The following is an 18,580-nucleotide window of genomic DNA, read 5'->3' as shown; positions in this document are numbered from 1 at the left end:
AAAACCAGGCGTTAGAACGGTATTAAGTGAAACTAATATTACTCAAACGTCACTACATGCATCTAATGGTGACTGTGCGGACAAGTTAGTGTAATTTGCTTATAAATGAAGAGAGCAAATTAGTTAACATACAACGCTAAATCACGTTTGGTAATGATTAACTCAGGTAGCATAACCTAGTAGTGCAATAGTGATCATGCGTGGGTCACATAGGGTGCCCAAATTTGCGCCAACAGGCCAAAGGAACATTGAGTGGATGTTTTACATGCGTGTTAACGTTACAACGTGCGCTGGACGGATTAAATGCTTACGTAATTTTGAGAGTCAAAAGGCAGGTTCTACATTATACAGTTATACATGGACTATTTCAGCTGTTGCTAGCTATTAACCAAAACAGACAAGTTAAACTGATAACAGGTTGCTTCTGAACATACATGCGCTTATAAGAACAGGTAATACACAGGCTTAAATTCCCTAACATGTCAAGTATGTATTCAGTGTCGGCGATGGAGACTTCGTTTGCATATCACATACAAGCTTAAAACATATTATAAACAGGTTTAAGTCCCTTAATATGTTGTATAAGCCGACAGTGCTCATAGTAGGTTATAATGTTAGGAGGGATAAATAGTGAAAAGATGAGGCATGTTAGGGGGGACAAGTTCATCTTACAGTCTGGTGTCATCTGATGCCAGCGCTTAGGAGCCCGTGGAGAGGGCATCGGGGACTGGGCGAGCGGGCAGTAGGCATGAAAAATAAAAGGAGGGAGTGAGTACTTAGCTGGAATTTCGCTTAGTAGATTGGCACTATGCCAGAGGTAAAGTCCCGGACACCATAGGTTTTGAGGTACCTGATAGCAGTAGCTGCGTCAGGGCTACAGCTGACCTCACCCTGCAGTAATGATGTAATATGATTTTAGAGTCCATGCTGCAGGGGATGGTTGTTTTGCGCTGGGACGTGTTCATCCGACGCCTGTAGACGGGGTCTCGGTGGGTCCCGTGCACCTCGATCTGTCAGGCTGCAGTGAGGGACAGCTGCCACCCTGCCTTGTCTCATCAAAGTGTATGTTCTTCCCGACCGCAGACACGGCATCATCCGGGATCTGCTGCTCTTGCTGCAGGCTCCTCCGTGCTTTATGCCTCTTTTTGGTGCCGCTCTCAGACTGGTGCCATTGGGGTCGGATAGCTGGGTCGTGCGGTCGGTACAGGGTTATCCCTGGTGCTGCGGGTACTTGTGGGATTCTCTTGCTTAGTTTCTGCGATGTCGTGAAATACTCTTTGCGGTTATCACCAGGGCTGCTCTTCATGCGTCTAGTTATGGGTAGCGGGCCGGCTTGAGCTCGTGAGCGCTTTGTGTAGTGGGCGCTGGGTTGTCGTAGGCCCCCTCGGCGCCTTCTGCTCCTTTGAGGTAATTTGCTCCGTTTGTGCGGGCGCTGTCTGGGAGTCGGTCTGTTTATGACTCCCTGCCCATGGTGGCTATTGTCCTTTGTGGCTGGTGCTGGGCGCAGTATGGTGCTGCTTTTCAGTCTGCGGCCATTTTGTGCCTCCTGCCTCTGGATATTCGCTTGAGGGTCTCGTTTGGGGTTTGCCACTCTTGCTGCCAACCTAGCCCAGAAAGCCCCCAGAATAGCGTCAAGCTTTGCCTCTAGGCTCTCCTGGGCCTCCGGTCTGCAGTGCGAGACTGCTTGCTTTGTGCTGCTGCGACAGGGGAGTGTGTCCGCCATCTTGTGTATCGGGGTACCGTTCTCGGTTTCACTGTGTGGTTTGTCATGGCTTTTCCACTCCGTAGGCAGTGGAGTGTGGACCGGGATGTCCCCCCCGGCCCTGGGGGGGGGGGGAACGGGAGTCTGTGTGGACCTGCAGGAGTGAGACTCCTGGGACGGATGACCGGCCGTGTCTCCCGCCCGGGGTACCCTCTAGGCCGCAACCGCTCTGCAGGCTGTTTAGTGGTCGGCATCTCGGTTTCCGGAACCGGGGTGCTCCGGCCGCCGTCTGTGACAACTAAGTCCGTTTGTGGGTGATGATGTGAGCGGCAGGAGTCTCGGTATGCTGCTTGAACAGGTTTTTAGCTAGGGAGCTCCTGCTAGTTGCGACTGTCCGCCATGCTGGTCAGGCCCCGCCCCCTTGATGTTTACTTTTAACCCCTTAAGGACACATGACATGTCTGACATGTCATGATTCCCTTTTATTCCAGAAGTTTGGTCCTTAGGGGTTAAATGCAGGTGTGCTTTTGTGTGTAGAGTTGGTGTTTGTATATAATTGTAGCATTTTAATACAGGGGGTGTGTTTGTATGTAATGATTGCATTTGCATGCAGAGGTGTGTTTGGGTGTAGAATTGTATTTTAAATCTGCATGTGCATTGTGTGTAGTATTGGTGTTTGAGTAAGGGGTGTGTTTTTCTATTAATGGGTGTGTTTGCATGTTGTGTTGGTGATTAATTGCTGTGATGTATGCACATACATATGTACACAGATATACATACACATTAACACACAGATACACGCATATAAACACACCGACACATAAACGAAAAGAAACGAACACCTGGACACATGCACATACCTTGGTATATAAACACACCTTAACAGACAGATACACAGATGCGCACACACACACTAACATATAAATATACAGATTGTATTTTGTATATTTGCAGCCACCCTCCTGTTACATACCTTTTATCTGTAGGAGGGTGACGTTTTTGGGTTGATGTGGGTCTGCAGCAACTCACTGTTCACTGCTGCCTCATCCCTCCCACGTGGCGCTCTGTTTGAAGCTGGGAGGAAGTGATCAGTTACATGGGCCACCAGATGCCCCCCTCCGCTACCCCCCCACAAGCGTGCAGGCCTTGGTGCAGTTGTCCTCCCTCTGTTGCAGACGGGGTTTAAATCTTTAATCTTTTTAGCATCATGGGGTGCGTGAGCAAGAAAGACAAGGCAAATAAGCCCCTAAATACTTCGTATATCAGCGATCTACTCTGTAGACCACAGAATCCTTTGAAACCTGTCATGGCACCAGATGGGCCTTCTGGATCCTCCAGTGAAGCATCCCTGGTGATTTGAGGGAAGTGGAGACACCGACGGTGAAACAGAGGGGTGACTTACCTCCAAGGAAGACCGGTGGTCTGCCAGTAATAGAGGGAACCCTTAGGAACCTTTTGGCTGATCTCAGTATATTTATATATCAAACAAAAGAAAACACAGTCAAATTTTAGCTAAATATGTAATAAATTGTAAAAAAACAAACAAAAAAAAACTGAAACTTTTGACCTTACCTTTTGATTGTATGGCAGACATTCATGAAGCAATAAATATTTGATAATATCTGGATTATTTTTGTAGATCATATTCACATGAATGGTATTCCATAGATACAAGTTTAGAAAATACACATCAAACGCTTGTTTATGAATATCTCTAAGAACTATTAGCATGATTGCCTGTATACATATCAGTAGAGGGTTCTGCACGCAATAGGATCATTTCTGTCGGCTTCCTGACTGATCTCCATCTTTACATTGTTCTCAGGAAAGTATCACAGACAGACCATTACTCCAGCAAAATACAGAATCGAACCAACTTTAAAAGGACACCATAGTGGGTAAAAAGGGCATCACGGCTTCTGGCATAGTCAAATAGAAAAACAAGAAAAAACAAAACAAAGCTGTCAAATACTAAGCTAGCGATACGTTGAGGTGAACTTGACTAAATGCAGTAATTCAGTCCTGCAGCATGGGCAAACAATGCTCTATCACAGGCATAGGCAACCTTCGGCACTCCAGATGTTTTGGACTACACCTCCCATGATGCTTTGCTAGCATTATAGGCGTAAGAGCATTATGGGGGATGTAGTCCACAACATCTGGAGTACTGAAGGTTGCCTATCCCTGCTCTATCAGCAGGTCATCTTATTCCTTGTCCTTGACACAGCGAGGTACAACATTTTCTTTTTCTAGTCTTTAAATGACGAGAAGTGGATCAAGACATCCCTGGATGCTCCTGCCAGAGCTTTAGCCGAGGTGGAAAGGCGAAGACCGCTTTCAACCTGTATTGATAGCTTGGCATTGGGGTAAGATAGTTGCTATCAGGTGTCTGATAAAATAATAATGGCGGTAATTCGCCATCATCCACCGACTCCGCCATGCCCCTGATCTTGATGTTTTTGTGCCTTCTGTAGTCGTCCATCGCGTCAAGGCGGTGTGAAATTTTTTGCTATGTGGCTTGAATTAATGCCATTTGTTCTGCAGCACACATCTGTCTTTGGGCTATGGAAGAGGCATCTTCCTCTGCTGCTTGTATTCTGGCCGTCACTGCAGTGATTTCTTCCCTCACCACTGCTAGGTCTGAGTTAAAAAATGCTATCATATTCTTCATCAGATCCAAGATGTCCCCCTTGGTGGCTGGGGTGCTGAAGTCCTCTGTGGACCAGGGGGTATTGAGGCCCCTGTATGAGAAATAGTGTCTGGGGCATCAAGGGGATCCTCTGCGGAGGATACAGAAGAGCGGAAGTCTCGTCGTGCCGCCATGTTGGGCCTAGGTCGGTGCAACAGCAGGTCACCGATATTTTGCAATCTCTCTCATGAGAGAGCTTTAAGTTTCTTACTTCTCTTCCCCTATGGTGTCCTGGATGAGGGACCAAGATAAGTTTTGGTTTTAGCGGGTGAGAAGTGCTGATTTTCCCCGTTATATTCTGTCTTGCCAGAGCACAGATGCCATGCAACCGTTCTGTTTGCTGCCTTAGTCACGCCCCCTAAACACATTTTTAAAGGCAGAAGAGTTCCTTTTAACACTGCCACCTTTCACTTACCCTAACAATTTATATTCCCCCATATAGTTGTGAGACACTGACAGGCCAATTTGTTTATGATTACAAAAGATTTTCCTTCATACATGACGTTTGCTGTCCATGCTTTTTAATTACAGAATGGTCTGTCCTTATATTCATAGATAGTCTGTGTACACAGTTTGCATCAGAATTTGCTCTAACTGGAATTGATGCAGAGATTTCACTCTTATTATGTGGCTAAACACCTGAAATTTCAGGCCTCTGACAAATTAAAATGTTATTTAAAAAGGAATATTAAAAGGAAAAAAAAGATTTGGAAAAAAGTAAGAAATCAAAGCAAAATGGTCTTTGATTGGGTCCCTGGACGACTACAGAAAAACAGCTCAAAAACAGATGAAAACTGTGAAACATATAGGCAGGAAAAAATTGCATAAAGATGCACTGACGTTGGAATGCAGGGACAATACACACACACGAGCATGTGTGAAAATCAGCTTGCTGTCCCTCACAGTTGATACTGTTTGCCTTTGCAGTTCCTAAACACCTTCTCCTTTGCTATAAGGAGAGATGAGGTTGAACATGGTGACACCAATAGCCTCCACAACATTTGGCAACTGAACCAAAATGTAGAAGCCATTCTTCACTGTGAAGACTGCACTCTGGAACTTGGGAAGGCAGATGTGCTTTGTACTACTGTAAAATCTGGCCTACATCATCAGATGCTTGACTATTGTTGGAATGGCTGTGCAATTGTTATTCTGTGGGCTGTATCTTCCATCTGATCACAAATGACCTCTCCATCCAACCTGTTCCTCTTTAGAACATGAAGAGTCAAAAAACTGGACTGTTAAGGCAGAAAGTCCCTACTTCGTCTGCGATGTTTGCATAGCAGCAGTAACAACCTGCTTGTGTTGGACACTGCAAACGCCAAACACCTGCTTAAATGCACATTATATAGCAATGAAAATCAGATCTGTGATGTAACTTCCTCTCTTCTCAAGTTCGACAATTTATTTGATGTGTGTTTTTATATGATTTTTGCAATATTTTCTTTCTCAAAGATTCACGTGTTTTGCAAGGTAAATTCCTTGAAACTTATGTTGAAAAATTTTGGTTAAGCATTTTATGGGTTTACTGTGGCACAGACATTGTAGTCCGATTTAACTGCTGTTTTATACTCAAAAACATAGAATCGTGAGTAGATCTATGCTGTTATATTTAAAGGAACACTATGGGGTCAGGAACACAAACATGTTTTCTTGACCCTACAGTGTTAAAACCACCATCTAGTCCCCCTGCCCCCCCCCCCCCCCCCCTTCCTTGTCCCATAAATACAGTCAAATCTTACCTTAATTGCAGTCTGCTGTTGCTGAATCTGCCTGTTTGGCTGACATCACTAGAAGTTGTGTTCGGAGACAATCACAATGATTTCCTATAGGATTGGCTGAGCTTGTCAAGGAGGCAGATTAGGGGCAGACACAAGCCAAACACAGCCCTGGTCAATCTGCATCTCTTCATAGAGATGAACTGAATCAATGAATCTCTATGAGGAAAAATTAGTGTCTGCATTTAGAGGGTGGAGACACTGAATGGTCGTGCACACTGTGCAGCACTCAGACAGAAAGCACCTCTAGTAGTCATATGAAGAGTGCCCACTGGAGTTATCCCTAGGCTGTAATGTAAACACTGCATTTTAGCTGAAAAAAAAACAGCGTTTACTGCATCAAGCCTGAAGGGAATGATTATACTCACCAGAACAAACACAATAAGCTGTAGTTGTTCTGGTGACTATAGTGTCCATTCAGGGCCGGCGCTTCCTATAAGGCGAACTAGGCGGCCCTTTAAATGCCACAGCCGCCTGAGCGCTCTATAGAGAGCGCTCAGGCGGCTGCCATACTGCCTCACCTTCCCTGTAGCGTGGCCGAGCTCCTCTCCGGTCCGCGACCCGCCCGGACTGACAGGAAGTGTGTGCACTTCCTGTCAGTCCAGGCGGGTCGCGGACTGGAGAGGAGCTCGGCCACGCTACAGGGAAGGGGAGGGGGAGAAGATTACAGGGAGGGTGGGGGGAACAAGATTACAGGGAGGGTGGGGGGAACAATATTACAGGGAGGGTGGGGGGAACAATATTACAGGGAGGGTGGGGGGAACAATATTACAGGGAGGGTGGGGGGAACAATATTACAGGGAGGGAGGGGGGAACAATATTACAGGGAGGGAGGGGGGAACAATATTACAGGGAGGGAGAGGGGGAACAATATTACAGGGAGGGAGGGGGGAACAATATTACAGGGAGGGAGGGGGGAACAATATTACAGGGAGGGTGGGGGAAATATTACAGGGAGGGTAGGGGGGAACAATATTACAGGGAGGGTAGGGGGGAACAATATTACAAGGAAGGTAGGGGGGAACAATATTACAGGGAGGGTAGGGGGGGAACAATATTACAGGGAGGGTAGGGGGGAACAATATTACAGGGAGGGTAGGGGGGAACAATATTACAGGGAGGGTAGGGGGGAACAATATTACAGGGAGGGTAGGGGGGAACAATATTACAGGGAGGGTAGGGGGGAACAATATTACAGGGAGGGTAGGGGGGAACAATATTACAGGGAGGGAGGGGGGAACAATATTACAGGGAGGGAGGGGGGAATATTGGAGGGTGGGGGGAACAATATTACAGGGAGGGTGGGGGGAACAATATTACAGGGAGGGTGGGGAGAACAATATTACAGGGAGGGAGGGGGAACAATATTACAGGGAGGGAGGGGGATATATTACAGGGAGGATGGGGGAATATTACAGGGAGGGTAGGGGGGAACAATATTACAAGGAGGGTAGGGGGGAACAATATTACAAGGAGGGTAGGGGGGAACAATATTACAAGGAGGGTAGGGGGGAACAATATTACAGGGAGGGTAGGGGGGGAACAATATTACAGGGAGGGTAGGGGGGAACAATATTACAGGGAGGGAGGGGGGAACAATATTACAGGGAGGGTGGGGGAACAATATTACAGGGAGGGAGGGGGAATATTACAGGGAGGGTGGGGGGAACAATATTACAGGGAGGGTAGGGGGAACAATATTACAGGGAGGGTAGGGGGAACAATATTACAGGGAGGGTAGGGGGAACAATATTACAGGGAGGGTAGGGGGAACAATATTACAGGGAGGGTGGGGGGAATATTACAGGGAGGGAGGGGGAATATTACAGGGAGGGTGGGGGGAACAATATTACAGGGAGGGTGGGGGGAATATTACAGGGAGGGTGGGGGAGAATATTACAGGGAGGGAGGGGGGAGAATATTACAGGGAGGGGGGAGTGGAGAAGATTGGAGGGAGAAGAGAAGATTACAGGGAATGAGGAGGGAGGGGGGAGAAGAAGAGAAGATTACAGGGAGAGAAGGAGGGGGAGTGTAGAAAATTACAGGGAGGGAGGGAAGTGGGAGAAGAAAAGAAAATTACAGGGGGGAGGGGAGAAGATTACAGGGAGGGGGGAGAAGAAGAGAAGATTACATGGAGGGGGGAGAAGAAGAGACGATTACAGGTGGGAGAAGAGATTACAGGGACGCATACAAACACAGATTCACACAATGCATCCCTTACACACAAACACACACTGCTTTCTATCCCTTACACAAACAAACTGCTTCCACTACACACAAACACACTGCATCACCTACACAAACTGGTATCCCTATACACTACATCCCATAAGCACACACATTAGATCCTCTACAGTAACACATAAAATATCCCCTACACACTCCACTCCCTGTGAGCGAACTCATGGGTGGAACATGTAGGTGGACTTATGGGTGGGCCTTATGGGCATACTCACCATCAGGCCCTGGGGCCTAGACCTTGATCTGTGTATGGGGCCCCAAAACAATGGAGCTGCTTGCCGTTCTCCCAGAACATTGAATTTTGTGACCACAGTTACAAACAGCCTCCAGAGATCCTGTTCTACACCAGACCAGTGGAGCCAGACTGCAGCCAGAGCCCATCACCATCCTCATCTGGTTGTAAGTAGGCAATCTAGTATATTATTATTGACACTAATCTATAATTTACCTCACATTAAAGGGACACTATAGTCCCCAGAACCCCCTGCAGCTTAATAAAGTGGTTCTGGTGTCTATAGTTTGTCCCTGCAGGCTTTTTAATATAAACACACACTGTGTGCAGCACTGGCGTTAGTTCATATGGCAGATCATATGGACAGGGGCGTATTAGCCGCGAGGCAAACAAGGCATTTGCCTTGGGCGGCATTTTCTAGGGGGCGGCAAAAAAAGCCGCCCCCCAAATGCCCAAGGCAAATGTCTTGTTAGCCTTGCGGCTAACAGACATGCTGGGCTGCTGCTGGGCGGTCGGGCGGCGCTCTTGGGCGGCTGGCGAGGGAGCACTTCATCTGAGCTGTCTGCTCAGCTCCCTCGCGCGCCGCAGAGTGAGGCTGGGAGCCGGAATATGACGTCATATTCCGGCTCCGCCTCCCAGCCTCACTGTGCAGCGCGCGAGGGAGCTGAGCAGACAGCTCAGATGAAGTGCTCCCTCGCCAGCCGCCCAAGAGCGCCGCCCGACCGCCCAGCAGCAGCCCAGCAGCCACTGGACCACCAGGGAAAAAAGATGCCCCCCCCCCCAGCATTCCCAAAGGTAAGGAGGCTGGGGGGGGGGTTGAAGTAAAAAAAAAAAAAAAAAAAGTGTGAGTGTGAGTGTGTGTCTGTTAGTGAGTGTGAGTGTGTGTGTCTGTTAGTGAGTGTGAGTGTGTGTGTCTGTTAGTGAGTGTGTGTGTGTCTGTTAGTGAGTGTGTGTGTCTGTTAGTGAGTGTGTGTGTGTCTGTTAGTGTGTGTGTCAGTGTGTTTGCCTGTGAGTGTGTGTGTGTGTGTCTGACTGTGTGTGTGTGTGTATGTTAGTGAGTGTGTGTCTGCTAGTTTGTGTCTGCTAGTGACTGAGTGTGTGTCTGTTAGTGCGTGTCTGTTACTGAGTGTGAGTGTGTCTGTTAGTGTGTTTGCCTGTGAGTGTGTGTCTGACTGTGTGTGTGTGTGTGTCTGACTGTGTGTGTGTGTGTATGTTAGTGAGTGTGTGTGTCTGCTAGTTTGTGTCTGCTAGTGACTGAGTGCGTGTCTGTTAGTGCGTGTCTGTTAGTGCGTGTCTGTTAGTGCGTGTCTGTTAGTGCATGTCTGTTAGTGCATGTCTGTTAGTGCATGTCTGCTAGTGCGTGTCTGTTAGTGCATGTCTGTTACTGAGTGTGAGTGTGTCTGTTACTGAGTGTGAGTGTGTCTGTTACTGAGTGTGAGTGTGTCTGTTACTGAGTGTGAGTGTGTCTGTTACTGAGTGTGAGTGTGTCTGTTACTGAGTGTGAGTGTGTCTGTTACTGAGTGTGAGTGTGTCTGTTACTGAGTGTGAGTGTGTCGGTTAGCAAGTGTATGCGTATCTGTCATTGGGTGGGGGTGGCGTGGGGGGGGGGGTGCCTGAGTTTTGTCCTGCCTAGGGCAGCACAAAACCAGGATACACCACTGCATATGGATGGGGCATTGCGATGTCACTGGGGGGAGGGGGGGGGGGGTGGCGGCAAATGCAGCAAAGTAAGCATATCTCACAGTTACAGGAAGGTAAATCCCTCAATATGAAATGGCTAAGAAATTGGTCAAAGTATTGCATAACTTGAGACCAAAATTGAGTTCACCCTTTCAATGACTCTCCCTCAGGGTTTGCTTAGCCCTTGGGTTCAAGGAACATAGGGGTTGATTGAATATCCATCTGGCCCCTCAGCATAACCAATGGCCTTGACAGTTAATGGTGAATTTGGATATGCCAGAATCAGGAAATGCAAGATACATTAAGTCCACGTACAGTCCATGTGGCAACATAGCAGACCAAACAGAATGGATCTGCTAATGGCAGCTAGACCATGCCAGGGTAAAGTGAATGTGAAGAAGTGACTTTATAAAGATCTCTGACGTGAGATGATTAATACAATTGTGGCAATTGGGAGCAGGTTGCATCATTTTTGCCCTGAAGCTAAACTGCTGACACCATCTTCAGGGAAGACAATAACCTGGAAGGCACTAGATAGCGAACAGATTGAGATATATATATATATACATACACACAAGCATGCAGGGGAGACATGTCCTTTGGCAAAGCTCCTGTCACTGTACGTGTAATATATTGTACATACTCCCCAAGACATACTTGAAAATACAAGAAATCTCAATATTGACTTCCTAGAAAAAAAACATTGTAATATATCTGTGATAATATAATCTTTATTAATCTACGGTAATATATTCAGGGAAACATCCAGTGCGTGCTGACTGTCTGATGGAGATGCTGTAGTTGTTTCTGGATTTTAAACCTTGCATTCTAGTTTTGCCTTGGGTAAGATTGCAGACATCATAAATATAAATAATAACATATTCTTTCTTGAGGCCCCAAAGGACGGCTGCGTAATTGGCTCAAATCTTGTTAATGTGTGTGGGCAGTAATATCATTAAAAGCTGGTTCCTGAAACACAGCGACACTCACTCAGATTTATGGTACTCGATTGAGGACTTAACCCTTTGGGGCCCTAACAATGTATATCTATTTCTTTCCCTCTACCCACATTTTAGCCGTGAATAGATTATTGTTTCTTATACACTGATACTACTTTTGCACTAGGATAAAAAGTGAATAAGGAAGATGGAATGAGGTAGTTGGTAGAGAGGAATTTTAAAGCAGATTTAAGTAGAACAAAATGGAGTGTGTTATGTGTTAACGTGTCCTTCTCTATGAATTTTCGTGAGATGTGCTTTGATTATAAATTTGAGTAATGTCGTTAACCATATAATTTGTAACACTATAAAGGAAGAGTAAATAACTGGTGCCAATAGAATCAGTACCTTTTGTACTAAAGGTCGTATCAGAGAGTCATCCAGATACCTGACTATGGCAGGTGATCACTTTGGCTCTGCAACACGCTCGGAACCTTTTATTCTTTTTCATTTGTTGTTGTTTATGTGTATCTCTTTTTTCAAAGTTTATGGTTCTCTAATACAGTATTGACGAGCTCACTGCCTCTTAGGCTCTTGTATGTAGGGGATGTCCAGGCATCAACCTGAGCTAGGCTCTAATTCACGCACGGTGTTACTAATTTGCGAGTAATTATTACCCCACTGCCCATTTTGGTTAGGGGAACCGAATGCTGCAAAGGCACTTGTTATACACCGTAGGTAGGGCTGCATCCATTATTGTTTCTTCATTTCATGGTTTTCACAACCACCTGTCTGGATCATTAACATGGTCCTCAATGCTTGCATCCTGATTCTACCCTTAGACCAGGGCTTGACAAGGCCTTAAATCTAGGAGCTGGTTAAAAAAAGTCAGGAGCTAGTTTGGTCAGTCTGGACTGACAGACAGACATACACACAAAGACACATAAACTCACTGACAGACGGACATATATGAACAGACACTCACTGACATACATCCATTCTCTCACACACTCATAAAATATATATATTTTTTATTTGATACACTCAAATAAACATACATAAAGAGATTCATAGATACACACATGACAGATAAATACACAAACACACACACACACACAAATTGAAAAAAAAATACATATATTTAGCCACCCACCTGTTTCCTACCTTTTGGGTGCAGGATCCATAGTGGATCTCCGATTCGTCCTTAGATCAACAATCTGCAGAGCTGGCCTTAGGGGTGTGCGAGCTGTTTCAGCTGCACAGATTGCACACCCCTAAGGTCGGCCCTGCAGATTGGCCGGAATTAAAGTATGTGTACCTGCTACTTGGGTGGAGGGTTTCATTTTTCTCCACTCGGAACTATCCCAAATAAATATGGGCGTGGCTTACTGCGTGATGGGGGCGGGGATAAATATTAGCGGACGCAGAGCTGAACGAGCCCAGAAGCCGGTGTTGCACAGAAAGGGGGAAGCAGGAAGGAGTCCCTGCTTCCCCAACAACTCCAGGAGCTGCAACTGCCTCCTCTCCTTTCTTACAGCTCATTATGGAGAAAGGTAACTTTCCATTTGTGTTACTGTCTGCGTGTGTGTGAGACTACAATTGTGTATGACTGTAACTGTGTGTGACTGTCTGCCTCTGTGTGTGACTGTCTGCCTCTGTGTGTGACTGTCTGCCTCTGTGTGTGACTGTCTGCCTCTGTGTGTGACTGTCTGCCTGTGTGTGTGACTGTCTGCCTGTGTGTGTGACTGTCTGCCTGTGTGTGTGACTGTCTGCCTGTGTGTGTGACTGTCTGCCTGTATGTGTGAGACTGTAACTGTGTATATGACTGTCTGCCTGTGTATGACTGTAACTGTGTGTGACTGTCTGCCTGTGTGTGTGACTGTCTGCCTGTGTGTGTGACTGTCTGCCTGTGTGTGTGACTGTCTGCCTGTATGTGTGAGACTGTAACTGTGTATATGACTGTCTGCCTGTGTGTGACTGTAACTGTGTGTGACTGTAACCAGGGCCATCATCAGGGGGTGACAACCATAATGGTTGTCACGGGCCCTGCGGTCCTGGGGCCCCACATTCCCTCTCTGCACACATAGATAGCGAATATCGCTATCTATATGTGCAGCTGCAGGCCCCTAGCTCCCTGTTACTGCAGAGGGGGCCCAGCGCACTGCTTCTGCACATTCCGGTCCTCTCTTCTAATAACTCTCTTGAGACCCGCGGCCTTCTGAGCGTTGCCACGGGTTACCATGGCAACGCTCCGCGCAGCACACAGGCCGCGGGTCTCGCAAGAGTTATTGGAAGAGAGAACCAGAATGTGCAGAAGCAGTGTGCTGGGCCCCCTCTGCAGTAACAGGGAGCGGGGGGCCCCCATGCCACCGGACCACCAGGAATGGAATCTCCCCCTCCCTGGACACAGGTAAGAAGCAGGGAGGGGGGGATAACATTTAATTTAATTTAATTTAATATAAAATGAATGTGAAAATTCCTTCCTGCCCCCCACCCCCACAGATTGCAGGCCCTAGTTTGCACATTTACACACACACTGCATACACTAATACAACACACACACTGCATACACTAATACAACACACACACTGCATACACTAATACAACACACACACTGCATACACTAATACAACACACACACTGCATATACTAATACAACACACACACTGCATTCACTAATACAACACACACTCTGCATTCACTACACATTAACACACTCACTGTATCCACTACACTGACACACACTCTGCATTCACTACACTAACACACACTCTGCATCCGCTACACACTAACACACTCTCTACATTCGCTACACATTAACACTCTGCATTCACTACACACTAATACCTCTGCATTCACTGCACTAACACACACTACATTCACTACACACTGACACACACTCTGCATTCGCTACACTGACAAACACTCTGCATTCACTACACTAACATACACTCTGCATTTACTATACACACAACATCCACTACAGAAACATCCTGTATTCACAGTACACACACTACATCCACCAAACATTGAAACAGTCTGCATTCACTATACAGAGACACTGCGTCTAATACACACACTACATCCACTAAACACATTGCATCTAGTACACACAAACACACACTACATCACTGTACACACACTACATCCACTACTTAAACACACTCTGCGTTCACTATACACACTGCATCCGCTACACAAACACACACTCTGCATTCACTGCAAACAGTATCTAATACACACAAACACTACATCCATTACACACATTCTAATTCACTTCCACTATACACACCACATTCATTCCTGCATCATTGTCAGCGGACTAGGTAGGGTGTGGGCGGGCCGGGGGGGAGGGCTTTGTCAGGAGCCCAACATTTCTGATAGCAGCCCTGACTGTAACTGTGTGTGAGTGTCTGCCTGTGTGTGTGACTTTGTGTGTGACTGTCTCCCTGTGTGTGTGACTTTAACTGTCTGCCTGTGTTTGACTGCGTGTGAGTGTCTGCCTGTGTGTGTGTGTGTGTGAGTGTGTCATGATCTTGTGCAGGTCAGGTAGGAGACTTATGCCAGGGTTGTCTTCAGGTACTTTATTAGTGTTTTTAGACATATTATGAAACTCGAGGGAAAACAGACTTTAGGCAATATGAGACAAAACAGGATACTTGCCACAGAACAGGTTATTTGCAAACTGCCTTTGTGTGTTACTGTAACTGTGTGTGTATGTCTGCCTGTGTGTGACTGCAACTGTGTGCGTGTGTCTGTGTGACTGTCTGCGTGTATGAATGTAACTGTGTGTGACTGTCTGCCTGTGTGTAATGCTGTGTATATGACTGCCCCCTATATAAACACTAAACCCCTACACACACACACACACACACACACTATACATGGATGGAGGGGGGGCGCTGTCAAGATTTTTCGCACAGGGTGGCTAAAGGCCTAAGGCCAGCCCTGACAACCTGTTTATATCTATTATATCATTAAATATTCTATTTATGCAAAAAAGCATCCAAGCCTTTGTAAAAAAAAAATTAAACATACAACATTAAGCCCTGTGCTTAAATGCCCACTAATCTTGGGCAGCAGTAATGACTATAGTACACATCAGTCATAAACTAGCCTTTTTTTTTTTTTTAAACATTTAACTATATAATCTTATAACCCAACCTTATTAGGAGGAGAATTCCCCATGTTTCATTGTTCTTACTGTAGAGAACCCTTTCCTTTGCTGTAAGTGAAAACGCATTTCTTCCATTCACAATGGGTAACCTCTTGACTGCTGCTTATTCCTGCTACTGAACAGGTTAGCACATAGTGGTTTGTACTGACCCTGTATAAATTTGCATAGTGCTATCATATCTTTTCTGAGGTGCCTTATTTTTCTTCTTCTTAAGACAACCATCCTAGTTTTTCTAACCTTTTTTCATAATTAAAGTTTTCCATCCCCCTTACTAGCTTTGTAGCTTGTCTCTGGACTTATTCTAGTTCTGCAATATCCTTCTTTAAAACAGGTGTCCAAAATTCCACATTAAATCTTGCCATTGATTTGTAAAGAAGCATAAGAATATCTGGAACACATGAATTAAAAGTAATTTTTTTTTTATACACAAAAGCGCCATACTAGCTTTTGGAATGGCAGATCAGCATTACATACTGTTACCTAGTTTGTGATCTATACTTGTTCCCAAGTCTTTTCATTTAATGTTATCAATAACGCTACCCCATTTAATGTAAAGTTACTTGTATGTTCCTTATTCCAAAATGCATGACTTTGCATTTATCTAGGTTGAATATCATCTGCCACTTGCCGGCCCTGACCCCCAATGTATCAAAATCCCTCTGTAGAAAGTTATTTAATTTTAGACTCTATTATTTTATCTAGTTTTGGGTCATCTGCAAAACCAGACAAATTACTTTCATTGCTCACTTCAAGATCATTTACAAACATATTTAAAAATCAAAACAAAAACAAAAATCGCAGGACAGAACCCTGAGGCACACCACTTACTTACTTTTGTATTGGAAAATGTTCCATTTACAACTACTCTCTACACTCTATCTTCAAGCCAGCGTTCTATCCAAGAACATAATATTTTGTTAAACCAACTGATTTCAGTTTTACTAGTAAACTTTTTGTTTGGAACTATATCTAATGCCTTAGCAAAATCCAAGTAGATCACATCTACTGGATCACCCTGATCTAAATGTCTACTAACTTCTTCATAGAATGGAAATAAGTTAGTTTGGCAAGACCTGTCATAAAACCATGTTGATTCCTGCTAATGATAGTTTTGTACAAAATATTATCCTTTAACAGCCCTTCAAATAACTATCCAACCAGTGATGTTAGCTTAGGCATTATATATAGAGTTCATAGCACCAGTATTTGCAAAGTTTCCTGTATAGGTCCTGGTCCTGTAAAATAAAAATGTGGCCAAGTGTCTTCACGTTTCCAACATTTGATACTGAAAAACAGTCCTGTCCCAGCACCTTGGTATACTGGTTAAACAAATAATAAATGTTCCTTGTGAATCTAAATAAATAAACATTTAAAAGCAAAGAATAAAACATATACAGATTGTTGAGTATATACATTTTCTAAAAACAAAGTATGTATGTGTGTGTGTGTGTTCATATTTCCTGGCCATATCCATGGCAGCACAACAATGGGTGGCACCTCCCTATCTCTAATTAGACAGGAACCTTATTTTTTTTTTTTTTATATATCTTCATTCTTTATTAAATGTTATAAAGGTACAGCTTTATAGTTCTAGAGTATTACGATTTTTAAGCATACTTAATTAACATAAATGACATAAACGTACAAAAATGCCAATATAAAAGAAAAAAAGAAAGAGAAACAACATATAGAGAGCGAGGTCTTATGGAGGAGAGAGGTGGAGGGTATACCCGATATAATTACATTTTATTGAGATATATATATTTTCTTTCAGGGATTTTCCCATATTATATGGGGTTTGAGGAAATGTAAGATACCATTATTATCTAGATTTTATTCTTCTTGGATATAGTTATAGTAACCCCTCCTACACCTCCCACCCACATTCTTTTTGTTCCTGTCCTATCCCTAGATCAGACTTATTCATTTTAAGACTAGAGAATTTTTCTTTTTGGCTTACCTGAAGGTTGTTATTTCTTCCTCAAGGGAGTTCAGCCGATCTTCCTTGGGAAGCATACAGCCCTGCACAAAGATGATCCCCCTGAAGAAACCCCGAGGGTTCTAACTTGCTGTGACCCTAGGGGTAGCAAGATCATGCAATCACCATAATTCCTGCAGTGACCCAAGGGGTAGCAGGCTGAGCATAGATTTACTTGCTTTGACCCTAGGGGGTAGCAAAATTATGCCATCACCCTATTTTCTGCATATATTCACCCTATTACACTGTAAATGTTTTCCATGCCAGCTTCTGTTTTTACCACAAGAGGGAGCCAACAGATTTCAAAAGTCTTTTAAGGGAAATTCTATTTTTAAATGTTTTTATTAGTGTTGCTTTTTTTGGGTCTCTTTGCTAAATGTGTAGTTTTGTGAAGTAAATTGTGGCATCTAATTTTGCACATTTACCGCTCAACCAACCTTGAACAAAGCAGGCTCCAACATTTTCAAGTTTTAACCTGTGTAATCAAGATGTGAAGTTGCCAATATCACAAAGATGCAACATTTTAGATAAAACATGAAAAAAGATAATTACACAAAATACAATTGCTTTTACGTTACTGTTTCATAAACTACATCGTCTTCTAGATAAACAATATGCCTGCTCCCAGCTTTATTTATTTAATTTGATTATCATATGTTTGTTATATGAAACATGTATATCTGCCTTAAATCTCTTCAAGAGATCACTTTTAAATTGATTTTCTAAGGTGGAATAAAAACCCACTGAAATGATTTATGCTGAAGATGTCTGGCTCACAACGCTGGACATCTGGTTGTAGTGTGACAAACACCATCATCCTTCAGCAATGTCCAAAGGCAATATTCTCCCGTACCATGCAGCATGGAGATGGCTGACAACTTTTGGCTTGGGGGAAAAATACAGATGAATGGCTTTATTTAAACCTAGACCTTAACAGTTCTCTGTGTACAAGGACCTACTAACACTGCGCAAAAGATATATGGGTTTGACAGATGTGACATCACATATTCCTGGAATCTCCATCAGTATGACCGGTGCCTCATGAGGGAGTATTTCAACAAACCTGTGTGTACCTACGTGATGGGCTCTGTTTCCCTTGACTCCACTGACACCAATGTCATCTCAATCTGCAACCACTTGAAAATCCATCCACGTCATATATGGC

At 44.5% G+C, this 18,580-nt stretch overlaps 1 protein-coding gene across 1 annotated transcript in view; it reads left to right on the top strand.

Moving 5' to 3' along the window:
* The window catches only part of YJEFN3 (YjeF N-terminal domain containing 3), a 138,117-nt gene that overhangs the window by 37,836 nt on the left and 81,701 nt on the right, over positions 1–18,580 (top strand). The window lies entirely within an intron of this gene.

This window comes from Pelobates fuscus, chromosome 5, assembly GCF_036172605.1.
Source record: "Pelobates fuscus isolate aPelFus1 chromosome 5, aPelFus1.pri, whole genome shotgun sequence".
Taxonomy (NCBI): domain Eukaryota; kingdom Metazoa; phylum Chordata; class Amphibia; order Anura; family Pelobatidae; genus Pelobates; species Pelobates fuscus.
The sequence above is the reverse complement of the archived record's forward strand: the minus strand, read 5'-3'. Positions and strand labels throughout refer to the sequence as shown.